Source organism: Canis lupus, chromosome 8, assembly GCF_003254725.2.
Source record: "Canis lupus dingo isolate Sandy chromosome 8, ASM325472v2, whole genome shotgun sequence".
Classification (NCBI taxonomy): Eukaryota; Metazoa; Chordata; class Mammalia; order Carnivora; family Canidae; genus Canis; species Canis lupus.
In genome coordinates this window covers 18,792,219-18,814,775 of record NC_064250.1, presented here as the reverse complement: position 1 = coordinate 18,814,775, position 22,557 = coordinate 18,792,219, and the positions used below count along the sequence as shown (strand labels likewise).

Genomic DNA, 22,557 nt, shown 5'->3' with positions numbered 1-22,557 from the left:
GATCCAGCAATTCCCCTTCTGGGTATTTACTCAAAAGAGTTGAAGTCAGGATTTCAAGAGATATTAACACTTCAATATTCATTGTAGTGTTATTCACAATAGCTGGGCTATAGAAACAACCTAAATGGCCATCAATGGATGAATGGATTTTTAAAAATAGGATATAAAAAAATAAAAATAAAAAAAATAAAAAATAAAAAAATAAAAATAGGATATAGACATATTCTGGAATATTACTGAAACATAAAAACAAAGGAAATTCTGTCATTTTGACAGCATGGATGAACTTGGAGGCCATTATGCTAAGTGAAATAAGCCAATCAAAAGGGAAAGATACTGCATGATTCTACTTACATCAAGTATAGAAGATAAACTCATAGAAAGGGAAAATACAATGGGAGTTTCTAGGGGCCTGAGGTGGGGAAGAAATGGGGAGTTACTAATTAACATGTATAAAATTTCAGTTATACAAGATAAATAAATTCTAGAGATCCTGATGTACAACTTTGTGCCTGATAGCCGTACTGTATTTTCCACTTAAAAATCTGTTGAGAGTATCTATCTAATGTTGTAGTCTTACCACAGTTCTGAAAAAAGGTGCGATTTTAGAATCATTTTCTCAGTACGTGGCTCATAAGTGCAAGTATTATACCAATGAGAAACCTGAGCTCTTCCTCTTTTGTGTAAGAGACCATTTTCTGAGGAATCACCCTCTTTTTGCACATGGTGTCAGAGGCTACACATTCTGGAAATAGTTGGACAGAGTCAGAGCAGGTTTGGGCTAGGGTTCCAACTGCATCCTTCAATTCAAAACCACTTGAGTAACAGTATATGATGACAGAATCAAGACCTTTTTACTCTATTCTGTGTGAGCGAAATTTGGATGAGGAATAATGTTACCTCAAGAAAGCACAACATCATTTGCCACAGGGAATTAGATAGAATCTTCCACATATACCTAACTTCTGGCTGTTAGGTAGTTTTACCTAACTGCAGCTCTGAGAGGAGAACAAATTTATAAGCAAGTAAAGACAGAACAGGAGCAAGTGTCTTTTACCTCTCAGACAATTGCGAAATGCCAGTTAAGGCTATTTCCTCAGTTTAATCTGAGAAATTAGTTCAAAACAGTTCCACATTTCAAGATAAAATCAATGAAAGAAGATCCCAAATGTAAAATATAATGGTCCTTTAAAATTATAAGTTAAAATTGTATACATACAATCGGGGGAAATTTTTACCCATTTTGTAATGACATTCAGATTTGCCTTAGATTTCTGTTTTCTTTTTAGCAATAAATGCCAGAAGTCAGCACGGTATCAAGTAATGGAGTTAGGGATGATAATGATTTACTATGGGTTCACTACGTGTCCAACACAGTTTATCCATAGCAAAGTCTTTATCGGTAAGAACTAGTGTTATCTTTCTTTAAAAAGTGAGGGAATTGAGGCACAAGGGAATTACAATTATTATCTAAGGCTGGATCACATGAAGTGGTTGACATAGGAATTATAGCTGGGACTTCAGGCTTTATAGCAAAACTGCTGTGCTGTGCTGTGTTCCTTCTTCTAAAATGCAGGATGAAATGATTTTAATATTTGCATAAGGAAAAGCAAAAAATAAGAAGTTTTAAAACATGCATAAATTCAGAAAAAAAATCATCTACTTATCTAAGTCAAAATGAAAACAAAGATTAGGATGTAAGAATAAGAAATGTGGGATATAAAATAATTGATTGGAATCATTTAAACTAGTCATGCAAAAATGCAATATTATATAAAAATCTATGAATTGAAGAGTAATACTCTGCATCTAAAACCCAGCTTATTTTAATGCAAATCAGAAAGTGTAGGAAGTGTGGTTCCATATTAAATAAAGTTAGCAAAAATTTTTGTCTTACAAAGAGGAAATTTCATAAAATTATATTAATCTCAAAATTTGGTAGAGAATTACATTCAAGGAAAGAGATATATTTCCAGAGAAAGGAGAATATTACTGAAAATTTCAGAAGAGCTTATCTAAAATGTAATATATTTTAAAATAGCAATATGCTATAAATTAGAGCAATATATTAATAAATGATATTAATTTTAGCATCTCAATCTATTAAACATATGAATTTCATGTCAATGGTCAAAAGATGAAAATTTCCATCTGGTTTGTTGCATTACTATTAGAATCTTTGCCAAAAATGGTTTGAGGCATATTTATCGCACAGAAAGGAACCATAAACATGGCAATGATAAATTACGTAACCAGAAGGAGAAAACAATAAAAGAAAATAATGTACAAACACTCTCATACTCTGATGTTTGTCATTAGTTTCTAGAGAATATCAGTAATCACTTTTTTTAGTAACTATCAACATTTTCTTTGTTAGTATATTGTGTGTTGTGCGGTAACCATTGTCTAATGGAAAGTCTGCATCATTTGGTCAGTTGTGATTAAAACTGAAAAAATGAATAAGTCATTTATTTCATTATAGAATGAAAATTATACAGAATTCATAAGTACTTTCTCAGTGTATTTAATCTCTTCTAAAAAATGGAAGAGATACAGATTATATTGCTACACATACTATTGTTATGCTTTCGAATTAACAAAGGCGATTTTTTTATTACTATTCCACGGTGTTTCTTGCTGTCACTTACATACGCGATCCAGGAAACAGCACAACATTTATTACCTTTTTCATGAAGGAAATGGAAGATATTCATTAGTTCTGGTTAAACAATCCAATTCTTTCTGTCAACGTGCCAAGACAAGGTCTCTTAGATTCATGGTAACAAATCCTATAAAAAAGGAAATCTGAAAGGTAATTAAGAAGGCCCAAGGAGCAATTGGATCTTATCTAAGAACCTCAAAAAGTGACATAGCACATAATACTAAGGAAATGGCAGAACTAATCAATTTGTCAGTCTTTCCCTTCTGTCTTGTGCTGCCTTTCATGTTGTGAGTGGAAGAACAACTGTGGAGAGTGCATTGTGTGCTCATCATTACGCCACTTTACATTATAATTCCCTTGAGATTGATTTACTTCCACCTGGGACATTCATTTTCTGTCTCAGACACCCATACTTATGTAAGTAGCTAAGAATGTACAACATGTCTATTTAAACTTTTAGTAATATGAGTGTTTAGCTTTGTCCTTTGAAATCTGCCCTCTACAGAACATAGCTTCTATTCCTACTTTAAGAAGCTAGCCAGAGTCTACATCTCTACTTTGTAGCTATTGTTTAATGCAAACTCTTTTAATGCATGAATATTGAATATTTTCAGTTACAGAAAGATAATTTAGACAATCAAATGCTTTGCCAAAAACATGTCATTTGTTTTTAATAGTCTCCTATTTGCATACCATCAAAATCATTTCACATTATAAAACACCAGCTTAATGTACTGAAACCCTGCATGGTAATATAAAAGGCCTTAAAGAAAGGAATAAAATATTGATCAGTTTATAATTTGTTTCTTGATCTACTTTTGTGAATACACCTGCCAGGAGACAGATGTAAAATGATTCTAGAAGAGTAATACAGAACAATAGAAACTAGTAATTGACTTTAATATATGGCAAAAGTATAAACTTAACTATGATTTCCATTTGAGTCAAAAGGTGCTATTATGAACTATGACATCTACAAAAATGTAATTATTCTAAAAGATTATGTATGTTTCAATGTGAAGAACTTTCCATTACTAAGGTGTTAAGGATTTCTACCCTTCTTGAAGCTTCCTTTCTTCAACTGTTGAGCTAATGAAACAAAATTTTATTCAGAGCCTGTCTGATACAGTATACTCAGGGTCAAGTAGCAGGAGACAATGCTGAACGGGAGACTCTTTTTCTTCATTGAAAAGGCTCTAAAGTCAGATCTGCACTTAGTTTTGGCAGTCAGTGGCTTCACCCAAAGAGTGGCATGTGTTATTTGTCCAAGTTGTGTGTTCTGAGTTCAGCAGTCTTCTACAGATTAAACTACCACACATTCTGTCTTCGTTTTCTACCACCAGTTCTTTCAGGTGCAAAGCCCTGCCTGGTGTTCCTTTTCTCTACACAAGGGAACTCTTCAGAACATAACTAGTTTTTCTGAACAGAAATGAGTGACTTAGATTAAATGACAAAGGCTTAAATATGTTTACTTGTAAGATCTAATTATTTTTCTATGGTAATTTTACTGAAGTTCAATTTTTACTGAATGCTTTGTATGTATGAGGATCTAGTCTAGGTGCTAGTAGTTCAATGAAAAATAAGACATGCTGTCAGTGAGTTGATGCCACCTCTGGGTTATCTCAGAAAGAAACTAGTCTTCAAGGAAACAGCATGTCTAAAATTCAATGTAACAGTCAGGTAATAGACTCACATTTTGTCTTCATAAAATCATGTGTACTTCATTATTTCCAAGTAGAGTTTGGTCTATAAAATCTATAGCATATATACTTAAATATCAAATTTATTTTTCATGTCTGATATTTATTTGCTGACTTAGTGATGTTAACATACAATGATGTTTTATTTTTATTTGCTCCTGATGGAACTCATGTGGCTCTTTTTAAAAATTCATTTGGGAATGATTCACACACAAACTTGATGAAGCAGCATATTCTTTGCCATGTTTGTCTTCTTAATTATAGAGGGAACTGTTCCGTATAACAATTCTGAATGGCTAGTATTAATGTGAGTATGGCTTTCCAAAGCAGTGTCTCCTGACAGGTTATCACTCATGTGGCTTGATTTGCATGATCAACAACCAAGTGGAATTGGAAGGCAAGCAAAGTATGGCTAATATATCATGAGCTTGATTTACAAAATTTCCACAGGCAAGTCTGTGTGCTGGACATCAAATTAGGAACATGGGTAAGATGTAATTTACAATTGCTTTTAGGCAATGTAGAGATAAAATGCTTAATTATTTATTAATGAAGCCCTAATTAATCTTCTGAAATGCTTTTGTGTGGATGAGAAACAAGGCTTTATCTTAAAAGGCAAAATATCAAGTAATTAGCAATATAAAAATTGTACTCTCTTGCAAATTCGCATGAGCTTCTAATGTCCTCAGTCTCTAGTACTAATGCGGATATCTAATGCATGAATTATATAATCTCCTTCAGTAACATAATTGATTTAGAATTTAGTAATAAGGATACAGGTTGTATGACCTAATTACTTAAAAATAATTCTTAGGGGATGCCTGGGTGGCTCAGCAGTTGAGCGTCTGCCTTTGGCTCTGGGAGTGACCCCAGGTCCGGGGATCAAGTCCCACATCAGGATCCCTCCATGGAGCTTGCTTCTCTCTCTGCCTGTGTCTCTGCCTCTCTCTCTCTCTCTAATGAATAAATAAATCTTAAAAAAAAAATAATTATTAGTCCTCCATTTGCTTTATATATATATATTTACTTTACAAAATATTCATATAAAATATGAATCTATATATAAGTATACATGTAGCCGTAAGTATATAAATTTTACATACATTTTAATTAAGGTTGGTCACATTATATTTTAATTAGATATGACACTGGATAAATTTCTGCTATCATTTCTATCTTAAATAATGGTATTCATCATGGAAAAATATCAGAATAAACAGATTGATATGTGATTATGGAGAAACAAAATTATCATTAATAAAAATTATATCACTTCCTTGATTTTCTTAAAATTTCCTTGATTTAATAAATAAATAGAATGCCAAATATTAAATTAGCAAATGTTCATTTAAGATCCATCTTTTCAATTACATTTCTATATATGAATAATGAAATAGCAGGAAGAGAAATTGAGAAAACAATCCCATTTACAATGGCACCAAAAAGAATAAAATATCTATAAATAAACTTAACCAAGGAGGTGGAAGATCTGTACTCTGAAAACTATAAAGCATTAATGAAAGAAATTGAAGATAATACAAATAAATGGGAATGAAGATAATACATTCCATAGTCATGGGCTGAAAGAGATAATATTGTCAAAATGGCCATACTACCCAAAGCAATCTACAGATTCAATGCAAGCCCTATCAAAACACCAACCAGGGATCCCTGGGTGGCGTAGCGGTTTGGCGCCTGCCTTTGGCCCAGGGCGCGATCCTGGAGACCCGGGATCGAATCCCACGTCGGGCTCCCGGTGCATGGAGCCTGCTTCTCCCTCTGCCTGTGTCTCTGCGCCTCTCTCTCTCTCTCTCTGTGGCTATCATAAATAAATAAAAATTTAAAAAAAAATGTATAAGTATAAAAATATATACAAATATTTAAAACATAAAGTACCAGGTATTCTTTACCATTATGAGGACCTGATCACATTTTCTAATCTCATTGTATTTCAGATTCCTCACTCATAAAATGAGAAAAGTAGCACTTTTATGTGTGGTGTTGGAGGATGAATGAGGCATAAAACACAGAAAAGGTCAAAGTAGGGCCTGTCATATAGTATGAGCAGAATAGATTTTAGTTATGCCAACAGTGGTAGCTCTTGATTCTGAAAAACAATACATAGCACTGCTTTCAGTGATGAATATATGTTTTTATGCCCATTGGGATGGATGAAATGCTAAAAAATTTCTCTAAAAATATTGCAACGATGTGTCAGAATTATATCTGAAAGTTGAAGTAAAAAAGATGGAAAAAATAAAAAAAGAACCCTGGTGGTGGGGGTTAGGGGAATGAGGAAGAAGGTAATATAATGAGGCAGTAAAATGCATTACTTTCTAACTGTCTAAAGATGATTGAACTAGGTGATCAGTTGACCAGGAAATCCTAACTTCCCAGTAGGAGTTTTTGACTTCATTAAATTTTATCAGAATACCAATTATGTCCATAAAGGGCTGAGTTACATGATGCATTTTACATGATGCAAAAATGTTCTGAACCAAAGAGGTTTAGGGCATGTTTTTTTTTTTTTTTTTTTTTATGCAGTTCCAGTAAAGAAACATCTGTTTAGTTGTGGTTTTGTGAGCAAATTATTAATTGGATTTGTTGCTTATTTGATTGCTTTTAAAATTCCATATAGATGTTGAAAATCAACCACAGGCTCATTTATACAATAAACAATTACCAGTAATATCCTATACACATCAATGTGATTTCTTTAAATAAATTTCCTACTTTAGGAAAAAAATTCCAAACGAAATTCCATTATGATTCAATTTCTATGGTGGATATTTCACTTAGTCATCACACCTGGAATTTTGTATTTTGTATGCTTGAATTTATTTGCCTTGTTTGTTTGTTTTCTCCCACTCTCCTCTCTCTGTGTAAGTACAAAAGCATTATTTAACACACTTAAAACTCCTGGTTTGGTTCTAACATAAGTGATGAGTATAAATGAAGGTGAGAGAATTGACTTTTGTCAGGAAAATTCCCAAAAATAAGAAAACAGAGGTATATTTTTGATTACTTCTATTTTCCCAGAAATAATAATGTTTTACCACCCTATTAACTTCTATATTTAGAGGACAGAGATTAAGCATACAATGCTTCCTCTCAGGCTTTTCCCACACATCTATTCATGGGAGGTTGCATTACTAGAACTGGGAGTGAATTAAACCACAGAGTAAATACTGGACAAAAATTCTGGTTCTGGTGGGACATTTTAGGCACATATATGACCACATATGAAGGGTTGATCATATTCCATAGTAGCAGCTTGTCATATTCAATAAAATGGAATATATTCATAGTTGTGACATTATCCACAGACTTTTAAAAAATTATATCCAAATACAAAGGAAGACTAATTCCTGTTGAAGCTATAAACACAACAACATTTCATTGAAGAATAAATGAACCAGTAAAGGTACCTCAAATAATATTTGTACCATTTATGTGGGGAATAAAGTCATTATTTTTACACAATAATTTGAGGCCCTGTCTGAGTCACTACCTAGGAATATGTTTGTTTTCAAATGTGACATGGTTAAAAATAGTAAAATTTAACATCATGTCTTTTTTTATCAAGATAGTTATGATTTTTCTAAGCTTGATCAAAGGAGTAAGACAGTCCCCTGAATTCCAATCATCACCAGCATCATGCTTCAGTCTCCTGAAAAACATTTGCTTGTGTTAGCAATTTATCACTTTAAACCTTATTGTAGGATAATTTCCTTTCATATGATCTCACCCAGGGGAATCTGTGTATTTTCTTGATTCAAGGTTGGGATTATTCTGAGAAATTTAATCCTTGACTTCCTAAAGGTGGATCACCTGAGATCCAGGTATTACTTCCTAAGTGGATTCTGAAATGCCTGTTTCAACAATAAACTAATTTTAAAAAGGAATATTAAACAGCCAATAGATGAAGTACTTTAAGTTACTGACTGCTTAGCATGTTTTTTTGAGAGTGTTCATTCTAGGCTGCTTAGTATACCTCAAGAAAAGGAGGGTTAATTAAAATAAAGTAAATAGGGAACAAAGGGAAGTGGGCTTTATTAAGCACTAGAAAATAGAACATTAGAAATAGTGATAAGAATATTTATATATTTATAAATAAGCATAAGTCAAATTTCCCTCAGGTTTTCATCTAGGCCCATGTAATAAGTTTTGCTTTGTTGGTTAGGATGAGAAGAGCAATCCATTTCTCAAAGTCATAGGTTTCTAATCAAAATATTTCTAGACAACCTGGGTCTTTTAGATGTGTATATCATTGCGATGCCAGCTTACTCTGGAAGCATTTTCTCCAAAATTATCCTCTGCAATACCAACAATTGAGTGTATCTCATAAACTTCTTTCAGGAATTCAATCTTTGGCCTATAGAGAAGGAGATTTCATGTAAATGCTGAGACTGAATATCTCAGATTAATTTATGTCAGCATTTAAAAATCAAAATTTAAAAAAAAAATTTAGAGGAGATGAATCTCTTGGGAGTATAGTATATAAGTGCATCTGCTTATATATAAGAAGTTTATAACAGATGATGACTAGTGAGGAATAGAATGTGCTAAAAGTAGTTACAAAGATTTTTCTGTAATTTTCAGCAAAAGATATCTCAGATATTCTAGGGTGTGACCTGATATTTTCAGATGCAAAATCAATTTGACTTCACAAATTGATGTTATTTGCAAGCCTGCTACACATTTGTGTCACAGAAATATAGATAATCAAATAAATTCTGTTTTTGCATCATACCTGTTAAAATATATATTATATTGCATGTTACATTTGTGAGGGCATTTCTTTCAAGAGTAGAAAAGTGCTAAATCTAAATTCTCAAATTTCACATGTGTGATAATTAAAATATTTTTCCTTATTCTGAATTCTGGCTTTGTACCCACATTTTTAAAATTTATTTATTTATTTATTTATTTATTTATTTATTTATTTATTTATGTATGTATGTATGTTTGCCAGGCACAATAGAACACACATCATGATATAATCACTGGCTTTGTTGCAATTTCACGAGCTGGGGATTGATTCACCATACCTTGCTCCACTTTCCACAAATTAGCTATGGCTGTTTGAATTCTTGAATTAACTTAAAGAAAATAAACCTGCATCTTACACATAAAAGCTCCAGCTGGAAGTCATAGTAGCGAAGTCAACGGTTATCTCCTGCCAAACTCCAATAAGACCAACCTCAGGGGTATCCCTGGGTGGCTCCGTGGTTTGGCACCTGCCTTTGGCCCAGGGCATGACCCTGGAGTCCCAGGATTGAGTCCCACATTGGGCTCCCTGCATGGAGCCTGCTTCTCCCTCTGCCTATGTTTCTGTCTTTGTCTCTCTCATGAATAAATAAATAAAATCTTAGAAAGGACCAACCTCAGGATAAGAAAAACAAAAAGCATATACTTCCATGAGAATATGCCAAAGTAATCTTTTCGTTTTATTCTCTTCCAACATTATACAACCAGCATCAATTTACACTGGGCACTTTGCCTTGGCAAAGATATTTGCTTTGAAAGGATCCTTTTAGCTTCTTTCTGTGAGCTCCTGAATTTAGGTCATGCCATAAATTATTACTCAGTGGTCCAGGCTTTACTAGTTATTTGGAGACCAAATGTAGCAGTTGGGTCCCTAGGACATGTCTGGGATGGTACATCAACTATGAAAGTTGTAGTATAACATCCTAAGACCCAGAGAGGCTCTGTTTGAGACTACTTGGAAATGAAAAGTCTTAGAGAATAAAGTAGGGTTTGGCCCTTGATCTCTATAATATAAGCAGAGAGTCAAGGCTATTATACCAATTTCAATCACAGCCATTCTAAAAAGAATATGCAATGCTTACCACCCCATACCAGTTCCTTGAACTGCAAGGAACAGAAAGTCTGTGTTTAATGAATTGTTGCAATTTTATAATTAATTACTATTAATATGTGCAATTTACTTAGTATTTATTATATGCTAAACACTGTGCAAGGCTTTACAACTACATAATTTCTAACTAACTCTATTCTGATGGTTAATTTTATGTGTCAACTTAACTGGGCCATGGGTGTCCTCTGATATTTGGTCAAACATTATTCTGGATATTAGTGTGAAATGTCTGGATGAAATTAACATTTAAACTGATAGACTGACTAAAGCGGATTTCCATCCATAAAGTGTGGACCTCAGGTGAAGGCCTGAATAAAGCAAAAAGGTTGACTTTCCCTCGAGTTTAGACGGAATTCCTCATGCCTGACTGCCCTTTTAGGTAGGGCATCTTTTTTTTTTTTTTTTTTTTTTCTTACCTTCAGACTCAAACTGAAACATCAGTTCCTTTTTAGTCTCAAGACTACCAGGCTTCAGACTGGAACTATACCATCTACTCTCTTGGGTCTCCAGTGTGCCAACCGCAGATCTTTGGACTTGACAGCCTCCATAATTACATAAGCCAATTCCTTATAATAAATGTCTTTATATATGTGTCTATATACATATCCTATTGGTTCTGCTTCTCTGGACACCCCTGACTAGTACATTCACAAATCTCTAAACTCTCCCTAGTACTCTCACAAACCTCTAAATTTTTATTTAGAGATTAAATAACAAAAATTTTGTTTGTTATTGTTGTTAATTGTTATTGTTGTTGTTATGCTGATTTTTTCTTTAAAGAAATTTTTTGGTATTGTTTGTTTTCCACAATCAAAAATACTGTGAATCTTAAATTACTTGCCCAAGTGCACAGTTACAAAGAAACTTTGTTGAACTATACAAACATAGGCAATTATTGCACAATATAATCTCAAAGGAAATTTTCTAGGACATTTCATTTGCATTAAATTCCTTAGTTTTTCATGTTATTACAGATTTTTAAAAATTACTGTGGACTCCATCTTAAATAAGGCTCTAATTTAGCTAATATTTTTTCAGAAACTCATCATTAAAATATAGGTTGGATTCTCATATTTCTTGCTGATTATGAAGTTTTTAGATTGCCTGTATGTCACATAAACATATTAATGAATAATATAAAATTAAATTGACATATTTTAATTCAGTGTGAGATATATATACATATACATATACATGTATTTTGTATTTTGAGAGTTGAAAAAAAGATGGAAATGAAATTCATGAATGCATTTGTATAACTATAGTTTAATTAATCTGCAAAGTCAAGTAGCAAAAGGACTTCTTGTCATGCACAAGAACATTTGTAAGACTAGAGAATAATGCCATGAGGGAATATCAACTCTGTGCCTGAAGGAAAGAAAAATGTTATGCTCATTTCCTAGGCATATAAATGTAAGTCAATATTGTGAATTTATTCATCTTTTTTCTATTCACATTCAGTATGAAAAATTTTCTGAAATACAAATGTCATGTTTAAACATTTCATGTTTTCAGAGACACTGTCAAAGTGACACAGATAGATACCACAAAGTTGGTATCATTTTGTTTGCTTAGTAACCAGTGACAGAAAAGTTGGATCTGTGGTTAAGTTAAAAATAATAATAAAACAGCGCTCGCTTTCCATACTGTGAAATATGCATCTTAAATTAAAATTCCCCAAATCTCAATATAGCTACTGAATATAATTATTTCACTAATATGTTACTCTATTGTTACCAACATATCTCTGGATAACAAACATATCCAACACCTCTAAGAATCCCCTTGCTGTTCTTCCTTTGTGTGTGTGTGTCAGGACACCATATTGCTAACTATAGGAACTCCTGCAACTGAATAGCAAAACAAAACAAAACAAAACAAAAAAGAATCTGATTAAAAAGTGGGCAACAGATCAACATTTTTGAATAGACATTTCCCTAAGAAGAGCTACAAAGATGCAACAGGTACATGAGAAGGTGTTCAACATCTCTAACCAGAGAAATGTAAATCAAAACCACTATGAAGTAGATGCACTTATACAGTAGGAATTTGGAGCTCAATTAAGCTCATGGTTTTTCAACATTATGCACATGGCAAAGCACTGGGATCTAAGACTCAAGAGAGCAAAGGGAAAAGGTGAGGAAATGGTGTTTTTTGAGCTCATTAAAGCTGTAGCTGCAACTGCAACAGAGTCGTGGTGGTTGGTCTTCATTTGATATCCAAGTATAAGGAATAAACAATTTCTAGAATGAAAGTGCAACATGAGATTAATTTCCTTCTGTTTCAGCTATATCAACTCTATCAAAATAAATTAAGCTTGAATATTTATTCATCTTCATAATTGTTTTTGAGATTAACTATTTTATTTTATTTGTAATGCCCTTCTATGAGAATACTGAATCCATTTTAAAATTATAAACATATAGAGAGAATAAATCATTGAGATTTGATACTCAGAGCCTCCTTTGAGTAATAACTTGCAATTTCAATTTTACACAGTAAATCTTTATAATCTTGAAGTAGTGTTCTTTACTTAATCTAACAACATGCAAAATCATTCATTCATTTGCTCAGATTAAGTCACATAATGCAGGCTAAAGAAAAAAAAAGAGAGAGAGAGGTCTCAATTAAAAATGTAAATGTATCTTCCTTTCCTACCACTCAGATTAGACTATCATCAGTGGCCTATCATTGCTTACATAATAGTCATAGAGGTTGCTGTTTTCTTACCTGATTTCTAGGTCTTACAAATGTATTGCATGTGACAATTTTACTTATAAATAAATGGAAATAGCACAGCAACAAAGTCACTGAAAAAAACATGTCAAGATCACAAACAAATATCTTTTATTTCTATTTTAGCATATAAGAAAACATTGTGGGATCCCTGGGTGGCGCAGGGGTTTGGCGCCTGCCTTTGGCCCAGGGCGCGATCCCAGAGACCCGGGATCGAATCCCACGTCGGGCTCTCGGTGCATGGAGCCTGCTTCTCCCTCTGCCTGTGTCTCTGCCTCTCTCTCTCTCTCTCTCTGTGTGACTATCATAAATAATTAAAGAAAAAAAAATTAAAAAAAAAAAAAGAAAACATTGTAAAACTCATAGTTGGAAAGCTTTTCTATGGATAGTCTTTTAAGAGAAAAAAAGGGGGATCCCTGGGTGGCGCAGCGGTTTGGCGCCTGCCTTTGGCCCAGGGCGCGATCCTGGAGACCCAGGATCGAATCCCACGTCAGGCTCCCGGTGCATGGAGCCTGCTTCTCCCTCTGCCTGTGTCTCTGCCTCTCTCTCTCTCTCACTGTGTGCCTATCATAAAAAAAAAAAAAAAAAAATTAAGAGAAAAAAAGGAGAGAAAATATGTCCAAACTACTTTGCAGAAAATTAGATGGTAAGCACATGCCTCTGTCAAGTTAATGAGCTGTCATCCTAAGGGACAGCCTTAGGAGATCATTCAACAGAAAAATTTAGGGGTACTAGCAATATCTATTGAAAGATATTAACAGAAGAGTTTATATAAGCCTTAGTTATCACTCTTTTAATAAGAGTTTTTATCAAACTGTGAGTAGAAAAACCAGTTTGTCTTTATCTTTTCCCAAAAGTACACTGTTATGTGACATCTGGCATTATTCTACTCCAAGTTCAGCTATTGTTCTTTATATTGCTTATATTGTTGGTTAATATACAATCATCTTAATGAATTAATTAAATAGGGAGAAAAAGTGAATATTTTTAAATATCTCCCCAAGACCAAAGTGAGTATTACTCCAAAGTTATTAATCACCCAAATAGGACAAGTGTTGTTGAGCATAAATGAAAAAAACAAATCTTTATCCTACTATGTTGATCTGCCAAAATGAGACAAGTTCCAACAGATATTCTGAGATTGAGCAAAAAAAATCTGAATAAATTACTTAAGTATCTGTTGTATGGTATATCCAACAATGGAACTACATGTATTGAACTATGTTTGATATTTTGTACTTAAATTGTTGTGCCCAAGATTGCGAATCAGAGAAACCACCAAGGAGCCAACACTGATGCAAACATATGAGGGTTTAGTTACAAGCTCGAGCTTGGGTCCAAGTATACCCGACACAGCAGAGCAGGGACTTGGACCCCGAGGTGGGTTTCAGCTTAGTTTTATGGGCTGGTCTAGGGGACCTCCAGAAGGGGTGGAGGAATTTCTCAAGTTCTGTTTACATTCTGATATGGGGCTTTCAAGGGCATTGAGCTCTGTTCTCATTCTGATATGGGGCTTCCTGCCCCTGGCTTGGGCTCTGTTCTCATTTTAATATGGGGCTTTCTAGTACTTAAGCTGTAAGCTGTCCTCCCCCCCCCCCCCCCCCGCGTGCCCCCCCCCCCAACTGAAGTAATGTAGATTTCAGCTCTTATTCACAGGGGCCTGGGATGGCTGTACTTGTGGTAACGCTGAACTTAAAGTGGAATGGCCTTAATTTTCTTCAGCCTCCACAAAATTACCATTGTTACTACAATAGTAACAATGAGTGGAGTTCATGGACTCTCCTCAAATTGTAATAGTCAAGGTAAAAATGCATTATGTGTAACTCAGTAGTTAGGAGCATAGCTTATGCCTTCAGCTTTTCTGCAAAATTACTGCTTATGTTTGTTTAAGTAATATACAAATGGATCAATCTAAATTTTGGTATACTTATTAGTAATATCAGACTAATATTAACTGCCACCCGGAGATTTTTATAATAGAAAATTACATAAAGCTTTTAATTATCATGAATGTAAATAGAATTCCAAAGTCTGTTGTCTTAGCACATTGTCCTAAGGGTTTGCATGATCCATCAGCCTTATTTTGAAATATTTTTACCTGTTTCAAAATATTAACTTGCCAAGCACACTGAGAAGCCTCCTTCAGTCTTTAAATAGATCAGAAAAAATTGCAAATAAGTTATGTAAATGTATAGATCAGTTATGAATTATAAAATAAAGTCTAAGATTTAGGTTTCTATGTTGTCAGGAAGACTGAAGAGACATGGAAACTAATTAATTTTTACTCAGTTCTTTTTCTCAGCCTTGTTCTTTGTATATTTTTAGCCTTTGTTTTCTAATTTCTGTTTTATAGTAGCTTTGAAAATAATCACCAAGATTTTATGTGACATTTTCTCCTGCTCTCTTTTTAAAGACAAAACCAAGAGGTCACAATGAAAGTTTTACAAAACATAAAGTAATTATCTGTTGTCATATGGAGAGAGACTGATTATCATTAACCTCAAGGATTCATTTGCTAGAGGAAAGAAAACTGGTAATGTTGTATTTTTCACATGGGGGAATAGAAAACATCATAATGAATTCTAGAATCAGAAAGGTCTACCTTAGGGGGGCTCCTGGCTGGCTCAGTAGACTCCGGATCTTGGGGTTGTGAGTTTGAGCCTCACACTGGGGGTACAGATTGCTTAAAAGAAGAAGAAGAAGAAAGAAGAAGAAGAAGAAGAAGAAGAAGAAGAAGAAGAAGAAGAAGAAGAAGAAGAAGAAGAAATAAAAAGAAAAGGAAGCCCTGTCTTAGAATCTGTGTGCTACAAGTGGCTAAATGTGTGAGTTTGGAGTGGTTAGTTAATATCTCTGTGCCTCAATTTCTTTTCCCATGAAACAAACAAGTATAAACATTTCACTTATAGTGCATTTTCAATGATTAAGTGAAGGGATGCTAGTAAAATGCTTATGATGTGGGGAAACAAAGAAGGAAATGTAGAAAAAATTAAATTTCCTTATAACCTGCAGCCCATTGAGAAATATTTGAGGCAAGCAGTCCTCCAGGAAGTCCCAACTGTCTTAATGTAATGCCTTGCTAGAGGGAAAAAGAAGCTTAGCTTAATAATAGCCAGGCTTCCTGGATCCTTTGAGTCTTCTTTAGCACATGAAAATCCTTTAGGAAATCTTCCCTGTCCTTACCACCCCAAATCAGTTTCTCCTCACAATCTTAGGACAGCTCTTTCTGCCCATTGGTCTTGTCTCTGTGCTTTAATAAAAACACCTTTTTTGCACCGATAACGTCTCATGAATTCTTTCTTGGCCATCTGCTCTGAGCCCTAACATTTCCATATCACTTAGAACATTCACTAAACTTTTAAGTAAAGTTAAGTAATTGTGACCTGTTAGCTAGATACAGTTAATCACTTTGCCTCGTCTCCAGCTCTTAATATAATCATTCAGATTCCGTTTAGATTATTTAAACCCCATTATAACTATCAGGAAGTTGAATTCTTCTCGCTGTAGGATAGTTGATTGGTTCAGGCAGCAAAAAAGGGTGTATTTTCCATAAATCAGAACTCTTGTTTTCAAATTAAGCAATTTTTAGAGATGTCACCCAGGAAAGTGACACCTGAATTGTGACCATGCATGGGGCGGTGGCATCAGGGAGATACTGTCAATACTTACGATATTAAAAGAAAAGATGATAAGGACAAAGGTCCTCGATGACCAGCACCTCTAGCAACTTCACTGATAGCAAAGGAGACAGCAAGATCACTGAGAGCAAAGGAGACAGCAAGACAGCAAAGGAGATTGCCAGTGAAAAGGTAACGCATATATTAAAGAAATCTATAAATACAGAAAGATATTAAAAACAAATGTAAGAAATAAGAGTGTAACTACAGACCCCTTCCTTCACTTTCAAGCATACAGTACCCATTATCTCATAGTAAAAGTGAAAACAAATAACTTTTCTTCTTTTTCATTAATCTCTTTATGTCTTTCCTCAAAAGGAGAAATATAAACATCAGTCAAGGAAAAGGACACTAATTGCCTCAATATAAAGTGGTTAGGAAAATAAGACATGTATAAAGAAATTAACAAATGTGTTTTTCAATATAATATTAACTCTCTTAATCTCATCGTATTTCTTCCTTACATTTGCTTTACTATTTGTGTATCTGTCTCATTTTGCAATCAATTTTCATCTTTCCTTTTTCTTGTTCTCCCTTTTTTTCTTTCTTACTTTTTTTTGTTTTCTTTTCTTCTTTCTTTCCTTCTTTTTTCTTTCTTCCTTCCTTCCTTGGTTCTGTCATTTCTTAGTAATGGAAAAGCCTGCATATAATTAACAAGCTAAAATACTTGCTAATTAAAAAAAATTATCAAAGAAATATAGGTGCACTGCTCGACTAAATCACAATAATGACTGTCTTGAAATTTTTTTGTCAGTGATTTAATCTCCATTTTTACTGTAGTCATCTGACACAGTTCAATCTAGTTAAATAAACCCCCTTACTAAATTTGTTAATGAAAGCCAACTTAACTGGGTGAATAGAACTTCTTTCTTGTAGGGATCTAATTATTACTCTACCATTAACTAGTTTGGCTACTTTTGACAAGTTAACTTTATCTTTCTAAATCAGTCATCCTTATTAGAGATAATAAATGTCTGAAAGGTTAGTGAAAGCTTGAAGACAATGGTGCATGTGATGTGTCTTACACATACTGGTTATTCACTAAAATATAATAGTTATCAATAGCATCAAAGCCTGAACATAATTTCACAATTTTTCTTTTCTAACATATAGCTGTTCATATGACATTGACTAATAGTAATACTTTTAGCCTTGTCCCTCATTTAATGCTTTCTCAAGTCTCAATTACTTTTAACCATTTTTACAAATTACATTTGTAATTCAAATCTTGCCAACTGTTGGATAACAAGATAATAAGATAATGCTGACTTAGCTGTTGTTGATGGTGGTGGTGGAGTATTTGTGTGTGTGTGTGTGTGTGTGTGTGTGTGTGTATGTGTGTGTTTTAGGGTATGATAGGCTTTAAGATTTGGGCAGCAGCACACATAATGGTTAAGAGTCAGATGGCCCTCCAGGCTCGGATTATATCTGTGTGGCTTTGGCCAAATTAGATGACCACATCTGCAAAAGAGGAAAATAAAATTATTTCAGAGGGTTAAATGGAGAGTAAATAAAATAATATTTGTAAATATTGTGTACTTTCTTTAACGAAGTAAAGACTTAACAAATGTTTGTCATTGCTATTCACCCTTCTAAGTTTCAATAGTTATATAGCACTCTAATTAAAATGATTGATTTTTGTTAGTGGCTCTCACAAATTCTTCTGTCAATAACAATTATAATGATAATTGCTAACCTTTCTGTAGCCAACAACAAGCATAACAAATCTAAATTTAAAATGTAAAGGGATGCCTGGGTGGTTCAGTGGTTGAGGTTCTGCCTTTGGCTCAGGTCCTGATCCTGGGGTCCTGGGATCAAGTCCCTCATTTGGCTCCCTGAAGGGAGCCTGCTTCTCCCTCTGCCTCCCTTTGCCTATCTCTGCCTCTGTGTGTGTGTGTCTCTCATTAATAAATAAAATATTTTTAAAAACTTTAAAAATAAAATAAAATGTAAAATGAGTAAGTAATGCAGTTTCTCTAAACACTAAATTTTTTTGAGACATGTAGCAACGAGAGTAATTTTTGTTCTGGCAGGATGCTGAATAGTTTAAATTCTTGATTATTAAGGAAATGGTTGCAAGAAGTTAATATAATTATCCTGGGCCCTGAGGTTGAGATCAATCATATTTCAAGGCAAGTTCCTCACTATCTTTGATCCTACCTTGGTTAGGGCAGTTAAGAAATGTGTACAATTTTAGAAGACAAGTTTCTTGTCAGCATATTTCTTTTCGGGGGCTCTGCAATTCAAATGGAATCCAAATTGAGAGAATTACCACCTATACTGAAATATTGAATACTTTTGCAGTTTCCAAAGTAGAGCGTGTTATCAGATGATATTTTATATAGAATTCATGATAAATTACTTAGCTTCCAATATAAATACTGACTTTGAAGTGATAGCTGGGAGCTTTTGCCAAAGATCAGTGGAACCCAGGACACTATAAAGTACAGAGTACTTGCTATACAATATCTCATGTAGGGCAGCCCCGGTGGCTCAGCGGTTTAGCCACCTTCAGCCTAGGGTGTGATCTGGAGACCGGGGATCGAGTCCCACATCAGGCTCCCTGTATGGAGCCTGCTGCTCCCTCTGCCTGTGTCTTTGCCTCTCTCTCCGTCTCTCATGAATAAATAAATAAAATCTTAAAAACAAAAACAATATCTCATGTAAATCAATGATGCAATAAATAGATTTTGTAAAAGGCAATCTTAGGTATATGTGTTGTTCAAAGTCAATTAAAGGTAAGATCAGAGGCTGACTGACACTAATAAGCATATAAAATTAAATATCCTTAATATGTAGTGTTTTTCATTCAAAGAAACATAGAAAATCTATGTGAGGGTAAATTCAGAATCATATATTTACATTTAATTGGCTGGGAGTGGAAGATGTAAGCCGGTGGTGGCTGTTACTCAAAAAGAACCTCCATAGTTTTATTTCAAAATGGACACTGAGATTTTAATTAATATTACCACTCACACTAAAGAGGCACATGATTCATACATCTGATATTAGTGGAATCCTTTTATAAAAATGGACTATGACTTGGTCAAATATTGGCTTATATTAATCATGTATACCTAAGAACCTCATAAAAAGGAAATGGTTCACACAACTGGAATCAAATCAAGAAATTCATGAAGTTAGAACTATCTAACTATAAAACATTGTTAATAGGCTTCCAAAGTTATTCTTGAAGGAACTGATAAATTATGAATGAAGCCAATGTTATTCATTTGGATGCAGTTATTGAACAATTTCATTTAAAAACACAATGTTCTTTTGCTAAAAGGGAAAAAACTCTTGAACATTAAAAATGTAGGTTCACATTTCAGTATTATATAACAAAAATGATATAAAATTAAAACCAAGAGACCGTTCTGCCAAAAATGTATGATCTGACCTTGCCTCTTTCGTATTAATGCACTACAATTTCCACAATATAGATTTAACATATTGCATTTAATCACACCTAAGTTCCCTTCCTACTTTAGCATTTTGCATTTCAAAACTAATATACATGTAAAAAATGGTATACATGTTATTAGAAATCACAAGTCTAATAATAATATAGCTTACAAAATTTAGCAGGGTATACATTGTAAAGTATGACACTCTTTTTGACCAAATGTTTGTTAGTCAGGCTCCTCTAAGCCATTTTCTCAAGTAGGCTTCCACCTTTGAACTTCTAAGTCAGTCTTTGCATTTTCAAGAATATTGTTAAGCTGGTTTAGAAAGAACCCTTCCACCTTTGATATCTGAAAGGTGGTGATATTTGAAAATCCTGGCCTTACTTCAGCAAGAAACTTGTTAGGTCTATTTAGCCAGAATTCTCCATTTCCCCAGATGCTTCCTCTTAGCAATTTTCCATCTACTGACCTCTCACCCCACTTTTGGCTGTGAATCTCCACTTGTTCTTGCTGTATTCTGAGTTGAACCCAATCCCTTCCTGCTACTGCAAAATCCCATTCCAGTGGATCCTTCTTGAATAAAGTCTTTTTTACCACCGTTAAGAGTATGAGAATATTTTTTTTTCTTCAGCAAGTATTGGACTCCTACTCATAGCTTTTATCCCAATGTCAAGCAGATGTTGTTTTATTTTTTTTTTTGAGATTTTATTTATTTATTCATGAGATACACACACAGAGAAAGAGAGAGAGAGAGAGGCAGAGAGAGCAGCAGGCTCCATGCAGGAAGCCCGACGTGGGACTCGATCCTGGGTCTCCAGGATCACACCCTGGGCTGTAGGCTGCGCTAAACTGCTGAGCCACCAGGGCTGCCCCAGATGTTGTTTTAGATATCTGTTTAGTCACTTAAATGACCTGAGTCATACTTTCCTACCACTGACATTTTAAATATAGTAGTTATGTTTAGATACAAATTATAAGATTGCACTTAATTAATCATAAGGTCGATCCCATTGGAATCAGAGAGACCTGCCATTTTCTAGAGTTTCCAGAAGGTCTGATGACAAGGTTTTATTACTTTTTAAGTCTTTGAAGAAAGAGCTTTGTTAAAAACAAAAGAAAGCAACAGCACACGCATGCAAAAAACAAAAACAAAAAAACAGTTCGTTTATTAATATTCTGGCAGATTTTTGTTTTCCTTTCCTAAGACTAATTTCAGTTTCTCTCTTCAAAGATTTGTGAACAAAATCACTTTATACATGCTTTTGTAATTAAATCTTTGTATGATCTCCTGTTAATGACCTATATTGGTGAGGAGGAGGAGTCAACCTGTTACAATAAACATCTCATGTGAAGGGGAAGTGAATGGTTACACTAAACTGCTTTACTAACAGACTGAAAACTCTCCCAAGATACAAAAGGGATGATATTTAAGTTGTCAACGTTGAGGTTTCAACCTTACTGAGTAGTGTGGAGGCCGAGAAAATTAAGGCCATTCCACCTTAAGCTCAGCATTAGCACAAGTACAGCCATCCCAGGCCCATATGAATAAGAGCTGAACTTGACCTTACTTCAGTTACAGGAAAAAAACAGCTTAAAGCCCTTGAAAGCCCCATATTAGAATGAGAACAGAGCTTAAGAAATTCCTCCACCCCTTCTGGAAATCCCCTAGACCAGGCCATAAAACTCAGCTGGAACCCACCTCGGGGGCTAAGTCCCTGCTCTGTTGTGTCCGGTATGCTTGGACCCAAGCTCAAGCTTGCTAATAAACCCTCCTGTACTTGCATCGGTGTGGTCTCCTTGGTGGTTTCTCGGATTCGCAATCTTGAACACAACAAGTAGTGCTTACAAACTGGAGTTATTGCTTACAGTAGAAATTCGTAGTTCAATTTCAGAGACTATTATATCAATGCTAGCAGGGTTTGGTATTTTCCCCTTACATTCAGAGAGGGTCTATGTTGAACCTGTTGGGCTGGCGAGCCTGGGACCTCAAAACGGCCAACCCCAGGCCAGCAACCTCCCAATAAGGCCGCCTTGCCGCCCTACCCTAACTTAGCACACAGAGACCCGTAAACCTTGCCCTAAGTGGAATGCCGCCCTACCCCTATTTTCCCACCAACACCACCTTGCTGCCCTACCTTAGCACACAAAGACCTGGTAACTCTTGCCCTAATTGGAATGCTGCCCTGTCCCCACCTTCCTGCCAAACACTCTTTAGACACCCCCCCCCGCCCCCCGTGGTTTGCCTGGCATGACTTCCCCGCTCTCTCCCTCCCCTGTGGGCCACGGAACCTCACCCGAGAGCACGTCCCATTAAAAGCCTGTTTAGACCAACTTTTGCCTGGCCTCTCTATTCCATTTCACTACCAATGGATTAAACCTGGCAGAACCAACACTTCCTAATGCTGCATATTTTACAGAATTTCTTCAAGAAAGTAGAAAGAAAAATCTCCAGATTCTATCATTGTCTTAGGTTTCTTACAGGTGCAAAATCTACACT

General features: G+C 34.7%; 1 long non-coding RNA gene across 1 annotated transcript; it reads right to left on the bottom strand.

Annotated features, from left to right (window-relative positions):
* Window positions 1–11,458: 11,458 nt before the first annotated feature.
* On the bottom strand, window positions 11,459–22,126 carry LOC125755549 (uncharacterized). Its single transcript, XR_007412280.1, has 5 exons — window positions 21,760–22,126; window positions 17,205–18,114; window positions 16,646–16,735; window positions 15,078–15,126; window positions 11,459–12,486 (listed from the first exon to the last, which is right to left on the bottom strand). It is a non-coding gene; the product is annotated as an uncharacterized LOC125755549 (long non-coding RNA).
* Window positions 22,127–22,557: the final 431 nt, after the last annotated feature.